The following is a 14,149-nucleotide window of genomic DNA, read 5'->3' on the forward strand; positions in this document are numbered from 1 at the left end:
AGCATTTGGAGCTAGTTACAGATCTCCTGCTTAGAACAAATCATGTTTCGTGTTGATTGTGCGGAAGCTCCGTAGGCACAGCGTGTGCTGCTTACCTGGTGGGGATGTATAGGACAGTCAGGGTAGTGGGCTTTCCTGCTCGGACATCAGTACGTGAGTAAAATGGGCAGTGCATCCGGGCTCTGGTTATGGATTGTTTCCTGTTGTAGGACGGCCCTGCGGAGCCTGCTTGTGAGCTGTGAGCACGTTTCCGGCATTCTCCTTGCGGGGTTTGACTGCTGGTGGTAGAGGTGCTGAGAAGGTCTCATCCTCCTGGCATTTTCAAATACCACCGTCTCCTTTATCCTTTTAAACAGCTTTATTGAAATATTGTTCATTTGACATCAATTCATCCCCTTAAAGTGTAAAACTAATGATTTAGTGTATTCACAGATATGTGCAACCTGTCGGTTTTAGAACAAAATTTTCGTGACCTCAAAAAGAAACCCATTCCTGAAGCTATGCGCTCTACTGTTTCCCCTCCCCAAGCAGCCCTAAGCAACCACTAATCTAATTTGTATCACAGAGATTTTAGTATATTTCGTGGCCTTTTTTACTGGCCTCTTTCACTTAATGTAATTTTTAAAGGTTCAATTATATTGTGCATTTATCAATGCTTAATTACTTTTTATTGCTGAATAATTTTTATTGTATCAATCTGCCACAAACATTTGGGCTCCTGCTTTTGGCCCTTGTGAATACTGTGATGTTGTAAACGTGTGTGTAGAAGATTTTGTGTGGACCTGTGTTTTTAGGGTTGGTGGGTATATATCTAGGAATACAGTTTCTGGGTGCTGGAAGACTGAGTGTTTGCATCTGCCCTGTGCCCCTGATTCATATGTTGAACCCTAATCTCCAGAGTGATGGTGGTAGGAGGTAGGTCCTTTGGGACATGGGTAGGTTATGAGAATGCTCTGCCTGGCCTTAAGTGCCTTTATGAAAGGGACCCGGCAGAGCTCCCTTGCCTCGTCTGCCATGTCAGGACCCATTGGCCAGATCGCCATCCATGAGCCAGGAAGAGGGCTCTCACCAGACACTAAACCCATTGCTACCTTGACCTTGGACTTCCAGACTCCAAAAGTTAGAGAATAAACTTCAGTTCTTTCTAAGCCGCCCAGTCTGTAGTGTTCTGTTAGAGCAGCCTGGTGGACTAAGACACTGGGTCATATGGTAACTCTATGTTTAATGGTTTTAGGAGCCTGCTGGACTGTTTTCTATGGGCACTTTCTCCATTTGACATTCCCAACAGTGATGTATGAGGATCTGAGTTCTTTCTTTTTTATTTCTATTTTTTTAATTAACTATTTTTTTTTAAGATTTTATTTATTTGAGAGAGAGAGAGCACAAGCCGGGAGGAGGGGGACAGAGGCAGAAGGAGAAGCAGACTCCCTGCTGAGCAGGGAACCTGATGTGGGACTCAATCCCAGGACCCTGAGATCATGACCTGAGCTGAAGGCAGATGCTTAACCGACTGAGCCACCCAGGTACCCTGAGGGTCTGATTTCTCCACATCCTTGTTATTATCTGACTTTTTGATTTTAGCCATTCTAGTGGGTTTGAAGTAGTATCTCACTGTGGTTTTGATTTGTATTTTCCTGATGTACTGAGTATCTTTTCATGTGCTTATTGCCTATTTATACAACTTTTTGGAGAGGTATTTATTTTGATGCTTTGCTCATTTTTAAAGCTTGGGTTTTCTTTTTATTATTGAATTGTAAAGTTCTTCATATATTCTAAATTCAAGTCCCTTATCTGATCATATGATTTGTAAATATTTTCTCCCATTCTGTGGGTCGTCTTCACTTTCTTGATAGTATCCTTAAGGCACAATTTTTTTTAAGATTTTATTTATTTACTTGACAGACACAGTGAGAGAGGGAACACAAGCAGGGGGACTGGGAGAGGGAGAAGCAGGCTCCTGGCTGAGCAGGGAGCCCGATGTGGGGCTCGATCCCAGGACCCCGGGATCATGACCTGAGCCGAAGGCAGACGCTTAATCACTGAGCCACCCAGGTGCCCCCTGAGGCACAATTTTTTAAAATTATGTTGAACTCCAGTTTATCTCTTTTTTTCTTTTGTTGCTTCTGGTTTGGTATCTTATCTAAGAATCCTTTTCCAAATCCAAGATCTTAAAGGTTTGCCCCGTGTTTTCTGTTCAGTGTTTTATAATTTTAGCTCCTTCATTTAGATCTCCGATCCATTTTGAGTTAATATTTGTAAGTGGTATGAGGTAAGGGTCCAGCTTCATTCTTTTGCCTGTGGCTCTTTAGGAGTCCCAGCATCATTTGTTGTAAAGACGGTTCTTTTCCTAGTTGATCGTCGTAGCTCCCTTCAAGAAAATCAGTTGACCGTAGATGGATGGGTTTGTTTCTGGATTCTACTTCTATTCCGTTCATCTATTTATTTATTCATGTACCAGCCCCACACTGTCTTGATTGCCACTGCTTTGTAGTAAGTTCTTTTTTTTAAGAAAATGTTTTGAGTATAGTTAACACGTTACATTTGTTTCAGATGTACAACATTGTGATTCGAGTTCTTTACACGTTGTGTGGATCTACCTTCTCTCACCATTCAGCACTGTTGCAACACCACCAACTGTATTCCCTATGCTGTGCTTTTCATCCCCACAGTTTACTCGTCCCATAGCAGGAAGCCTGGACCTCCTACTCCCCTGCACCCATTTTGCCCACCACACACCCGTTTCCTTCTGGCAGCCATCAGTTTGTTCTCTGTATTTATAGGTGCTTTGTAGTAAGGTTTTTTGTGAGTCCTTCTGCTTTTTTTTTTTAAAGATTATTTTGACTATTTGGAATCTCTTGTGATTCCATATAAATTTTAGACTCGCTTTATCATTTTCTACAAAGAAGTAAGATAGGATTGTGATAAGGGATGGCACTGAACCTATAGATCAGTTTGGGGACATTGCTATCTTGACAGTGTTATGTCTCCTGAACATGATACGAGTTTCTGTTTATTCAAATCTTTTAAAACCTTTTTTTTTTTATTCAGCTTCATCTTTTTTTAATTTAATTTAATTTTATTATGTTATGTTAGTCACCATACATTACATCACTAGTTTTTGATGTGGTGATCCACGATCCATTGTTTTCGTATAACACCCAGTGCTCCATGCAGTACGTGCCCTCCTTAATACCCATCACCGGGCTAACCCATCCCCCACCCCTCTCCCCTCTAGAACCCTGTTGGTTTCTCAGAGTCCATAGTCTCTCATGGTTCATCTCTCCCTCCAATTCCCCCCCCCCGTTTTTCCCTTCCTTCTCCTAATGTCCTCCATGCTATTCCTTATGTTCCACAAATAAGTGATAAAACTTTATTTCAATAATATTTTGTAGTTTTCAGGGAAGAAATTTTCAGCTTTTGTAAAATTTATTTTGAAGTATTCTGTTTGATGTGTTTGTAAATGGAAGTTTTCTTAATTGATCATTGCTGGTGTATAGGAACACAACAGGTTTTTGTATATTGATCATATATTATCTCAAATTGTTGAACTTGTTTATTAGTTCTAATAGGTTTTTGGTGGATTCCTTAAGATTTTCTACGTAAAAGATGATGTTATTAAAGTAGAGATAGTTGTACCTCTTCCTTTCCAATCTGGCTGCTTTTTATTTTATTTTTTCCAGTTGCCGTGCTCACACCTTCATCACAGTGTTAAATAGGAGTGGCCAGATCAGCCTCCTGTCTCATTCTCGATCTCGGGGGAAAGCCTTCAGTACTTAGCCACATAGATGATATTAGCTGTGGGGTTTCTTAGATGCCTCTTGTCAGATTGAGGAAGTTCCTTTTTTAAAATAATCGCTGATTGGAAAAAATAGCATAAAAAGCAAAGCAAACACTTAAAACTTACTGCTACCATACTTGGAGCCTGAAGTGACAGTTTTATTGAAACTCTGTATGCAAATTATACTTGAAACTTGAATGGACTACTTCCAACTTATATATTTAGATAACATGAGATAGCAGGTCAGAATAACAGATTTTGCACTAATAATAATACATAAAAGTGGGTCTTAAAAACAACTTCTGGTTAGAAAGGTTACATATGCTCAAGGTAGGGTGTTTATATAAAATATACATGCACGTATATAAGTAAAAAAGTAGAAATAATTTATAACCCTCTACACAGGGGAACATTCTCCTCTATTACTAGTTTGTTGAATGTTTTTATCATAAAGGGTGTTGGATTTTATAAGATGCTTTTTCTTATCTATTGAGATAATTATATAATTTTTGTTTTTTATTTTCATGAAATGCTTTTATTATATTAATAGATTTTCAGATGTTGAACCAACCTTGCATTTCTGGGATAATTCCCACTGAGCCATGGTGCATAATTCTTTTTACTTTTTGCTGGATTCAGTTTGCTAGTATTTTGTTGATGATTATTTTGTTTATATCTGTAAGAGATAACTGGTCTATTTCCTTTTCTTGTGATGTCTTTGTCTGGTTTTGGTATTAGGGTGAAATTGCCATTAGAAAATGAATTAGGAAGAGTTTCTTCCTCTCATATCTTTTGGAGCAATTTGTGAATAAATGGTATTTATTCTTCTTTTAAATGTTTGGTAGGACTCAGTCGTGAATACATTTGGGCCTGTGCTTTTCTTTTGGGGTAGCTTTTAGATTACTAATTCAGTTTCTCTGCTTGTTGTAGATCTATTCAGGTTTTTTGTTTTCTCTTGAGTCAGTTTTGGTAGTGTGTATGTGTAGGGATTTCATCTGTGTTACGCAATTTGTTAATGTACAGTTGTTCAGAGTTCCTTTATTCTTATTTTTGTAAAGTCAGTAATAATGTCCTCTCTTTAATTCCTGATTCTAGTAATTTGAATATTCTCCCTTTTTTTCTTTGGTCAGTCTAAAGATTTGTCAATTTTGCTGATCTTTTTAATGAACCAGCTTTTGTTTTTGTTGATCTCTCCATTGTTATTTGTTCTCTCTTTGATTGATTTCTGCTTTAATCTTTTTTTATTTCCTTCCTTCTGCTTTGTGTTAGGTTATTTTAGTTTTTTGGGTTTTTTTCCCCAGTGTTAAGATGGAAGTTTAGATTATTGATTTGAAGTCTTTGTTACCTTGAAGGTTAAACATTTTCCTGTAACCACTGCCTTAGCTGCATCCCGTAAGTTTTGGTATGTTGTGTCTTGTCTGTAATTTATTTCAAACTATTTTTGGTTTCCCTTTCAGTCCTTGTTTGACTCACTGGTTATTCAGGAATGTGTTGTTTAATTTCCATATACTTGTGAGTTTTTCTTGCTATTGATTTCTAATTTCATACCACTGTTGGCAAAGAACCTACTCAGAATTATTTCATCCTATTATTTTTTTATTTTTTTATTTTATTTTATTTTTTTAAAGATTTTATTTATTTATTTCACAGAGAGAGAGAGAGCGAGAGCAGGAACACAAGCAGAGGGAGAGGGAGAAGCAGGCTCCCCGCTGAGCAGGGAGCCCGATGTGGGGCTCGATCCCAGGACCCTGGGATCATGACCTGAGCCGAAGGCAGACGCTTAACAACTGAGCCACCCAGGCCTCCTCATCCTATTATTTTTTTAAAGATTTTATTTATTTATTTGAGAGAGAGCGAGTGTGTGCAAGTGGGGGGAGGGACCGAGGGAGAGGGAGAAACAGACTTCCCGCTGAGCAGGGAGCCCACTATAGGGCTCAATCCCAGGACCCTGAGATCATGACTTGGGCGGAAGGCAGACAGTTAACCGACTGAACCAGCCAAGTGCCCCTGATTTCATCCTATTAAATGTACTGAGATTTGTTTTAGGCCTAGCGTATGTTCTATCTTGAACACTACTCCCTCTGCACCTGAGAAGAGTGTGTATTCTATTGTTGGATGGAATGTTTTATATATATGTTGGTTCTAGTTAGTTTGTAGTGGTTTTCATGTCTTCGGTCGCTATCTTCTGTGTAGTGGTATTCATTATTGTTAGTGGCATATCCTTTATTGTTGGGTTGTCTAGTTCTCCCTTTATTTATTATTTCTCCCATTTTTGCTTTTTGTATTTTGTTCTGTTAGTATGAATCTTTACGTCTTCCTGATGGTAATTCATTTATCATTATGAAATTTCTCCTTACCTTTAGTAACTTTTGAAATTTTATTGTCTATCTTATCCACTGATACAACCACTCCAGCTTCTGTGGTTCCTGTTTGTATGACCTCTCTTTGCCCTTCCTTTTACTTTAATCTCTTTTTATCTTTGAATTTAGGGTATGTCTCCTGTAGGCAGCCTTTAGTTGGATCAGTTTTTTTAAAATCCAGGATGACCATCTCTGCCTCTGATTGGATTATTTAATGTGATTACATGTAATAGAGTATTGTTGCTGTAGCAGGTTTCCATCTGCCATTTTACGTTTTGTTTTCTAGGTCTCAGGTCTGTTTTGCTTCTCTATTCCTCTTCTGACCCTTTCTTTGCATTGGGTATATTTTCTCTTGTAACATTTTAATTTCTTCTTATCATTTACTGTCTGTGGTCCTTTTCTTAGCCCAATACAGTCTTCCAGCACCCACCTCTTTAATGCTGTTGTTGGCAAATGCATTACATCTGTATATATTACAGGCCCAACGGTACATTATGTGCATATTATTGTCTACACTCTTTTTTAAGTTGGTTGTGAGAAGAAAGAAAAATAGGCATTTTTAAAAAGATTTTATTTATTTGACAGAGAGCAGGAGCAGGGGGAGGGGCAGAGGGAGAGGAAGAAGCAGACTCCCCACTGAGCAGGGAGCCTGATCCTGGACTTATTCGCAGGACCCTGGGATCATGATCTGAGCTGAAGGCAGCTGCTTAACTGACTGAGCCATCTGGTGCCCCAGAAAAATAGGCATTTCTACTGTGTTTTATGTTTAATTAAATAATGACCCCCACCAGTGCTCTGTTTTTTCATGTGGATTTGCTCACTGTATGTGTCACTTGCTTTCAGCTTGAAGGACTTCCTTTAGTCTTTCTTGTCAGGCAACAAATTCTTTCAGACTCTTTTATCTGGTTTATTTCATCTTTCTTTTTCAAAGATAGCTTTGTTAGATACAGGATTTTTGTTTGACAGTTTTTTTTGTTGAGCTCTTTGAATATGTTATCCCATTGCCTTATGGCCCCCATTGTTTTTTCTGAGAGTTCATCTTACTAGAGTTTCCTTGGTAAGTGACTAATCACTTTTTTCTTGTAGTTTTCAAGATGTTCTCCTGTCTTTGTGTGGTGTAATAAAAAAAGGTATGTGGTCTTTGCCTCTGATTCCCAGCACAGAGGTTCTAAAATCCTTGGGATCTCCTGAATATTAGGAGTTTTTGTTATGCTAACGAAGTGAGTGAAGATGGTGGATGCTTACCAGAAAGGGCAGGCCTGTGATTAGAGGCTTGAGATTGTCAGCCGCCTCACCTCCAGGGAAGGGAGAAGGCTGGAGATTGAGTTCTAGCCTCTGGCCAGTGGTTTAACCAATGCCTACATGATGAAACTCCAATCAAAACTTTGAACACAAGGCTTAGTGGAGCTTTGTGGCTGGTGAACACACTGATGTGCTGGTGGGGAGTGATGAGCTGACCCTGACTCCCTAAGGAGGCAGGGAGGCTCCGCATGGCCTCCCAGGCCTCCCACTGTGTGTCTCGTCCTGTAGCTGTTTCTCTTGTTAATACTACTGTCGTCTTAAGCGTAGTGGTTTCCTTCCTTCTGTGCGATTTTCGTTCAGCTATTGAACCTGAAGGGATTGTGGGAACCCTTGAATTTATACTTTTCCATCAGAGGTGCCCCTGGCCTGGGACACCTGAAATCAAGTCAGTCTTGAGGAGGACTGAGTCTTCATTGTAGAGTCTGAGACGAACTCCTGGTGGTTAGTGTCAGAATTGTATTATGGTAAACCAGTTGGCGGGTGAGACAGAACTCGGATTTTCTTTTACTATGTGCGTGTTTGTGGATCTCTTTGTTCATCCTACCTGTGGTTTGTTAAGCTTCCTGGATGTATTGATTTTTGGTGTTTGGAGAATTTGGGAAATGTTCTACTGTTTCTTTGGATATTTTCTTACCAATTACTTTCTTCTGATGCTTCTATTTTGTATGTGTTGGCGTCACACATTTCTCTTAGGCTCTTCATTTCTCTTCATTCTTTTTCTCTCTGGTTTTTGGCTTGCATAATCCCTCCTGATCCATCTTCAGGTTCCATAATTCTTTATTCTCCAAATTCAGACCTACTTCTGAGACCCTCCAGTACATTTTTATTTCATTTATTGTACCTCTCAACTTTAGCATTTCCACCTGATTCTTTCTGATCATGTCTGCCTCGTCCCTGGTGTTTTCTATGTGTGCAGTGCTGCCATCGTACTTTTATTTGCTTCTTCCGTGGTGTTTTCCTTCAGTCTTTTAAAACATAATTATTTATAATGGCTATTTTGTAGTGTTGTTATTGTTGTTAAATCCAACATCTGGGTGCACTCACAGGCATTTTGTGTTTACTTTTTTCTGGTGTATGGGTCATACTTTTTTTTTGGCTGCTTCAAAATTTTTTGTTGGAAAGTGGACATTTTAATTTTTTAAAACTGGGGAATAATTAACATAATATATTGGTTTTAGGTATACAGTGAATGATTTGACATCTGCATATATTACAAAATGATCCCTACAGTATATGTATAGTTAATAATCCTTTTTTCCTGTGGTGAGAACCACAAGAGTATACAACGCGGTGTTATTAACTCCTGTCGCTGTGCTGTACATTATCTCTCCATGACTTATTTATTTTATAACTGAAAATTTTTCTATCTTTTGACCACCGTCGCTCATTTTGCGCCCCCTTCCCTAGCCCTTGGCAACCACCAATCTATTCTTTGTATCTATGAGCTTGTTGTGTGTGTGTGTGTGTGTGTGTGTGTATCTTAACACATACAAGGGAGATCATAAGGTGTTTGTCTTTTTCTGACTTCTTTCACTCAGCATAATGCCCTCAAGTTCCATCCATGTTTCCTTTTTTATGGATGACTAATATTCCATTATTTACACACACACTTTCTTTTTCCATTTATCTTCTGTTAGACACCTAGGTTGTTTGCATGTCCTGGGTATTGTGAATAATGCTGCAGTGAACATGCGAGTACAGATGTCTTTTGAGCTGGTATTTTCATTTTCTTTGTATAAATAGCCAGAAGTGGAATTACTGGGTCACATGGTAGTTCTATGTTTAACCTTCTGAAGAACCTCCATACTGTTTTCCAGAGTGGCTGCACCAGCTTGCATTCCCACCAGCAGTGCACAAGGGTCCCCCTTTCTCCACATCCTCGCCAACACTTGTTATCTCTTATCTTTTTGATACTAGGTGTGAGGTAATAGCTCAGCGTGGTTTTGATTTGTATTTCCCTGATGATAATAACGTTGAGCATCTTTTCATGTGTCTGTTAGCCATTTGTATGTTTTCTTGGGAGAAATGTCTATTCAGATCTTCTGCCTATTTTTTAATTGGATTGTTTTTTGGCTGTTGAGTTGTATGAGTTCTTTTATATGTTTTAGATATTGGCCCTTTATCAGGTAAAAGATCTGCAAATATTTTCTTCCATTTGGTAGGCTGCCTTTTCATTTTGTTAATAGTTTCCTTTGCTGTGCAGAAGCTTTTTACCTTGGTGTAGTCCTGCTAGTTGATTTTTGTTTTTATTGCCTTTGTTTTTGTGGCATATCCAAAAAAATCATTGTTGAGACATATGTCAGGGAGCTTACCACCTGTGTTTTCTTCTAGGAGCGTTATGATTTCAGATCTTACATTCATGTCTTTATTCTGTTTAGAGTTTATTTTTATGTGTGGAGTAGGACAGGGTCCACTTTCATTATTTTGCATGTAGCTGTCCAGTTTTCCCAGCGCCATTTGCCAAGAGACTGTCCTTTTCCCCAATTCCTTTGGTTCCTATATTCTAGGTTCCTTTGTCATGAATTAATTGATCTTATCCATGTGGGCTTATTTCTGGGCTCCCTGTTCTGTTCTGTTGGTCCGTGTGTCTGGGTTTATGCCAGTATCATACTGTTTTGATTATCACAGCTTTGTGATAGAGTTTGACAATAGGGAGTATGAGGACTCTGCTTTGTTCTTCAGGATTGCTTTGGCAATTTGGGGTCTTTTGAGGTTCCATGCAAATTTTGGGATTGTTTGTTCTATTTTTGTTTAGAAACTGGACATTTAAAATACTGTGTTGTAGCAACTCTGAGTATTGTCCTTCCCTTCCACCCCCATTACTGTTATTATTTTTTTTGCTTCTTTGTTGAATGGCTAGCTGGATTATTTAGTGACCTGTCCATGCCCCCACTCCCATTGTTAAATGTCTGCTCTAGCTTCCCAGGGAGTCCCGGCTGTAGGCATGCCCATGTCACCTTCTCTTTCCTGGCAACACCCGGCTGGTAAACTCCACTAATTGCCAGCTGACTGCTCTTGTTATTATTTAAATATGCTGGGTATGAATTTCTCTACAAACCAGTCAAACTGGCTGCTTTGAGGGAATCATTTTTGAGGCTCCTGTTTGATAATTGCTCTGAGTCTAAGGGGCCCCTTCTAGGTTTATTCTCAGTTCTTCTCTGCTAGCTAGCTCAGTTTAGCGTGTACCAGCCTCCCTGACTCTGAGAGCACCCTTTGGTTTAAACGTCTCCATGCTCTGTTGCAGATGAAGTCAACCCCTTTGGGAAGTGAGTCTTTGTCTTCCATAGCTGCTGCTGCTGCTCTCAGCTGTTTCATGTCCTGCTTCTGTCCCAGGTGCAACCTCTGAGCCAGGGCTCTGGAGATGGGGGTGGAGACCATGACGGGCTTCTCTCTGAGCGGTTCCTTTACTCTGGGAGCAAGTGCTTTGTGGGGTGGGCAGATGCCTGGGGTCCTCTCAGCTTGCTCCTGCCTGTGTGTGACTGTCACCCCATGATCCGGGCGAGGTGATGAGGGCCGCAGGATTCCCAGCGATCCATACGCATTCTGCCCCCTGAGAAGGGGCCCCGTCTCTCCAGGGAATCAGCCTCAGGATGAGAAATGCTGAAGCCCTGCTTCCCTGGGAGAACCGCCTTCCACCTGGGAGCTGCTGACTGTGGCCGTCTCGAGGGGCAAGGACACAGCAATCACGGTTCAAATGCCACAGAGGCTCACCTTCCGTAGACGTTGTGAATTTCTGAGTTTTCAAGTATTTGTAGGTTTTCTTAAGTAGATTTTTTTTTTTTAAGGTAGATATTTCTTCATTTACAGTTTGTCCTTAGGAGCATTTCCAGAGGCTTTAAGTAGTTCTTCCTTTTTGGTTTTGGTTTTACAGTTTTCAGTGGTTCCCTTGGGGAGTGAGTCTTCAGAGCTCGTGCTCGTGGTGGACGGTGATTCTTGCTTTCCTCTTTAAAGCCCCACTTAAGTAGCTTCCAGACGTGGAGATTGTGTGCGTCATGTGCACCTGGACAGTGTCAGAGTGACGGACCCTGGGGTCTTCTCCGTTACTCATTTTGCTCCTTTCTTGGTGTAAGTCAAACTCTCCTTCTTCTTCTAATAGGAAGTGTTTAATACAGTAAATTTTCTCAAGAGGAGTTTTCAGTGGAGAGGGTGCATGGTGTGGGAGGTGGTGTTAATTTTGCTTTCGCGGGTGCTCTCCTAGCCTGTGGGGGAGGGATTGTCAGTGAGAAGTCAGGCATCAGGCTGGCACACGGGGGCCCCGGCTATTGCCACGGGGGTGCGGCGGCCCCTCTGATCTGAGGCTGGCGCCCCTCCTTCACCGTCAGTGCTGAAACCATTTGTTCAAGTCAGTGGTTCGGATTGCTGCCATTTGTCGTGTTCATGTGTCTCTAGTAACTTTCAAAAGGAATGATGGCTTGAGTGAAGGCACGGGGTCTTTTTTTCCTGCATTGATTCTTTTTATTTCTGCCTTTTATGTATATGCATTTACCGTTTAAGTTCGTTTTTACAGCAGTAACATAGAACACCACTGTTATTTATGAACAGTAGCAACGGCTTTGGTCTGAGTTTCACGTGTTTCTTTTGGCATCTTCATACAATTTGGAATTCTTCTCATTTGACATTTTGTAGAGCTAAGTTCTTATGACTATTTTTGGTAGTAGGATTGCAAATACGTAGAATTTTAGTATCATTAATGACTGTACGATGATTAAATGATTAGCTTCTCATCCAGCTGTGGAGTGGGGGATGGCATCTACCGTTTCTGGCAACATTCTGGACTCTTCTTGTACCTACACAATGGATAAGAAAATAAAGCCCAGAGAGAAAGCGGAGGGTAGTGTTTCATTTGACCGTGGTGCTTTTTCTGAGCACCCTTCTTCAGGAGATCTGCATGCTGCCGTGGCTCACTGGCGCCCCCCGCGGTGCTCTGAGGGTCGGACTGCCCCCGGGAGCGGGGGGAAGGCGGGGGCTCCTCTGCTGCTCACGCTTGCTCGCTCCCTGCAGCCCAGAGCCCCGCGGGGAATGGGGGCGGCGCTGTCAGAGGCGGGAAGGAGGGAGAACCGGGCCCTGCCTGCCATCGGTGAGGTGTGTCCGTGACCGCGGGCCGTGTCCACGGAGTCTTCAGACGCCGGCTGAGTGAGAACTGCAAGCCCCACGCGGCTCAGGGGAAAGCTGGAAGTAGCTGCGTCCCTCGGCCCTGCCCTGTGTGACCGTGGAGGAGGGCCCGGAGGGGCGCAGAAGGCAGCGCGGACCCCTGGCCCACGGTCCCCGCGTGTTGCAGCTGCTGCGTTTCGGGCAAAGCCGCAGGCGCGGCTCCAGCTCACCTGGGGGAGGCCTGATCCTTTGAGGGCTGTGTGTTGGGGGGTGTTTCCACGCTGTGTCCTGCTTGTGTGCGGTTGTGCGCAAGTCTGGCCTTTGAGAATAATCATTTTTCTTTTATTCTCAACCTAAGCCTCCTTGAAGTATTGATTATCTGATAACACTGGGTTTTGTCTGCTTTTATATATTCCCATTGCTGCGATTGAAGGGGGAATTTGGAGACTTTATGGGAAGTGGGTAGGAGTAGGTGGAATTTTCCATTGGTTTCTGGCAACATGTTCATTAAGTTCATCTGCCTGAAATATTTCTAGTAAAAAATTCCCCATATTTTGGATTTTGGTTAGCAAAGTAATGGATGACTTCTCTTCATTGGGATTGCTTTTTCTAGTTCCTTCCAAACACGTTTTAAGCATTTTTGTCTTCGTCTGTTCTTCCTGCTGTAACAAAATACCAAGGACTGGGTGGCTTAACCCGCGGAGAGTAATTCTCACCGTCTGTCGCTCTCAGAGTGGTGGTGGGGCCTCTCTTCCAGGCTGCAGACGTCTTGCCGTGACTGTGTCCTCCCGTGGCAGGGCCTCTCTGTTTTCAGGGCAGCTCCAGCCTCATGAACTCCTCCCCCGAAGGCCCCACCTCTGAGCACCATCACGTCGGGGGTTAGGGTCCCAACATGTGAACTTTGCGGGGCACAGACCTCCGGACCATAGCAGCCTTCGTCACTGTGAACCGCGATCTTCCTCCTCCTGAGAGGCCCTCCACCCCCGAGTTTTGCAGGAGGGCTGGCATGAGGAACCTGTGATTAACGACAAGTGCTCGGCGACAGGTGTGTGTGGATTCGTGCAGCACATGATGCGCTTGCTGGATCCGTGGCTTGTGGTACCTGTGGAACAAGAGGATGTGACCCCAGGGAGGCTACAGCCAGGCTGCTTCCCACCGTGGTCCCTTCGCTGCGTGGGCCGGCGCTCCACGTGCGTGAGCGCATGTGTCTGTCTTCATTAGGCATACACGATTAGATTGAGTTATGATTGATATTGCTTACATAAATTGAATATTAGTCATCATTGAAGAAGGTTAATTTTCATTTCCACGAAATACTTTGTTAAACAATTAGGTGCAGGAAGTAAAAATCCCCTTTTCCGCGCTGTCCAGATTCTCCTTGCTCTAAGTAAGTAATCGCCACTGTCCGTTTCGTCTCAAACAGATGTTGTAAAGGACAAAAGGGAGAAGTTCCTAGGGATGGGAAATGGTTAAAAATGCTGCCTCAAAGCTCTGAATGAATTATTACTAAATTTAGGTTCCAAAATGTGCATAAGCAAAGAACACAGGTTCATTTGTCTTGATGATTGTCTTGTCACGGTCTGTGTTTAAGTGCCGGTTTTTCTTCTGAAAAGTAAAC

General features: G+C 42.0%; 1 protein-coding gene across 1 annotated transcript in view; it reads left to right on the forward strand.

Moving 5' to 3' along the window:
- TDRP (testis development related protein) overlaps positions 1-14,149 on the forward strand; it is a 46,189-nt gene that overhangs the window by 15,527 nt on the left and 16,513 nt on the right. The gene's annotated exons all lie outside the window — the stretch shown is intronic.

This window comes from Phoca vitulina, unplaced genomic scaffold, assembly GCF_004348235.1.
Source record: "Phoca vitulina isolate PV1807 unplaced genomic scaffold, GSC_HSeal_1.0 scaffold15, whole genome shotgun sequence".
NCBI classification, from domain to species: domain Eukaryota; kingdom Metazoa; phylum Chordata; class Mammalia; order Carnivora; family Phocidae; genus Phoca; species Phoca vitulina.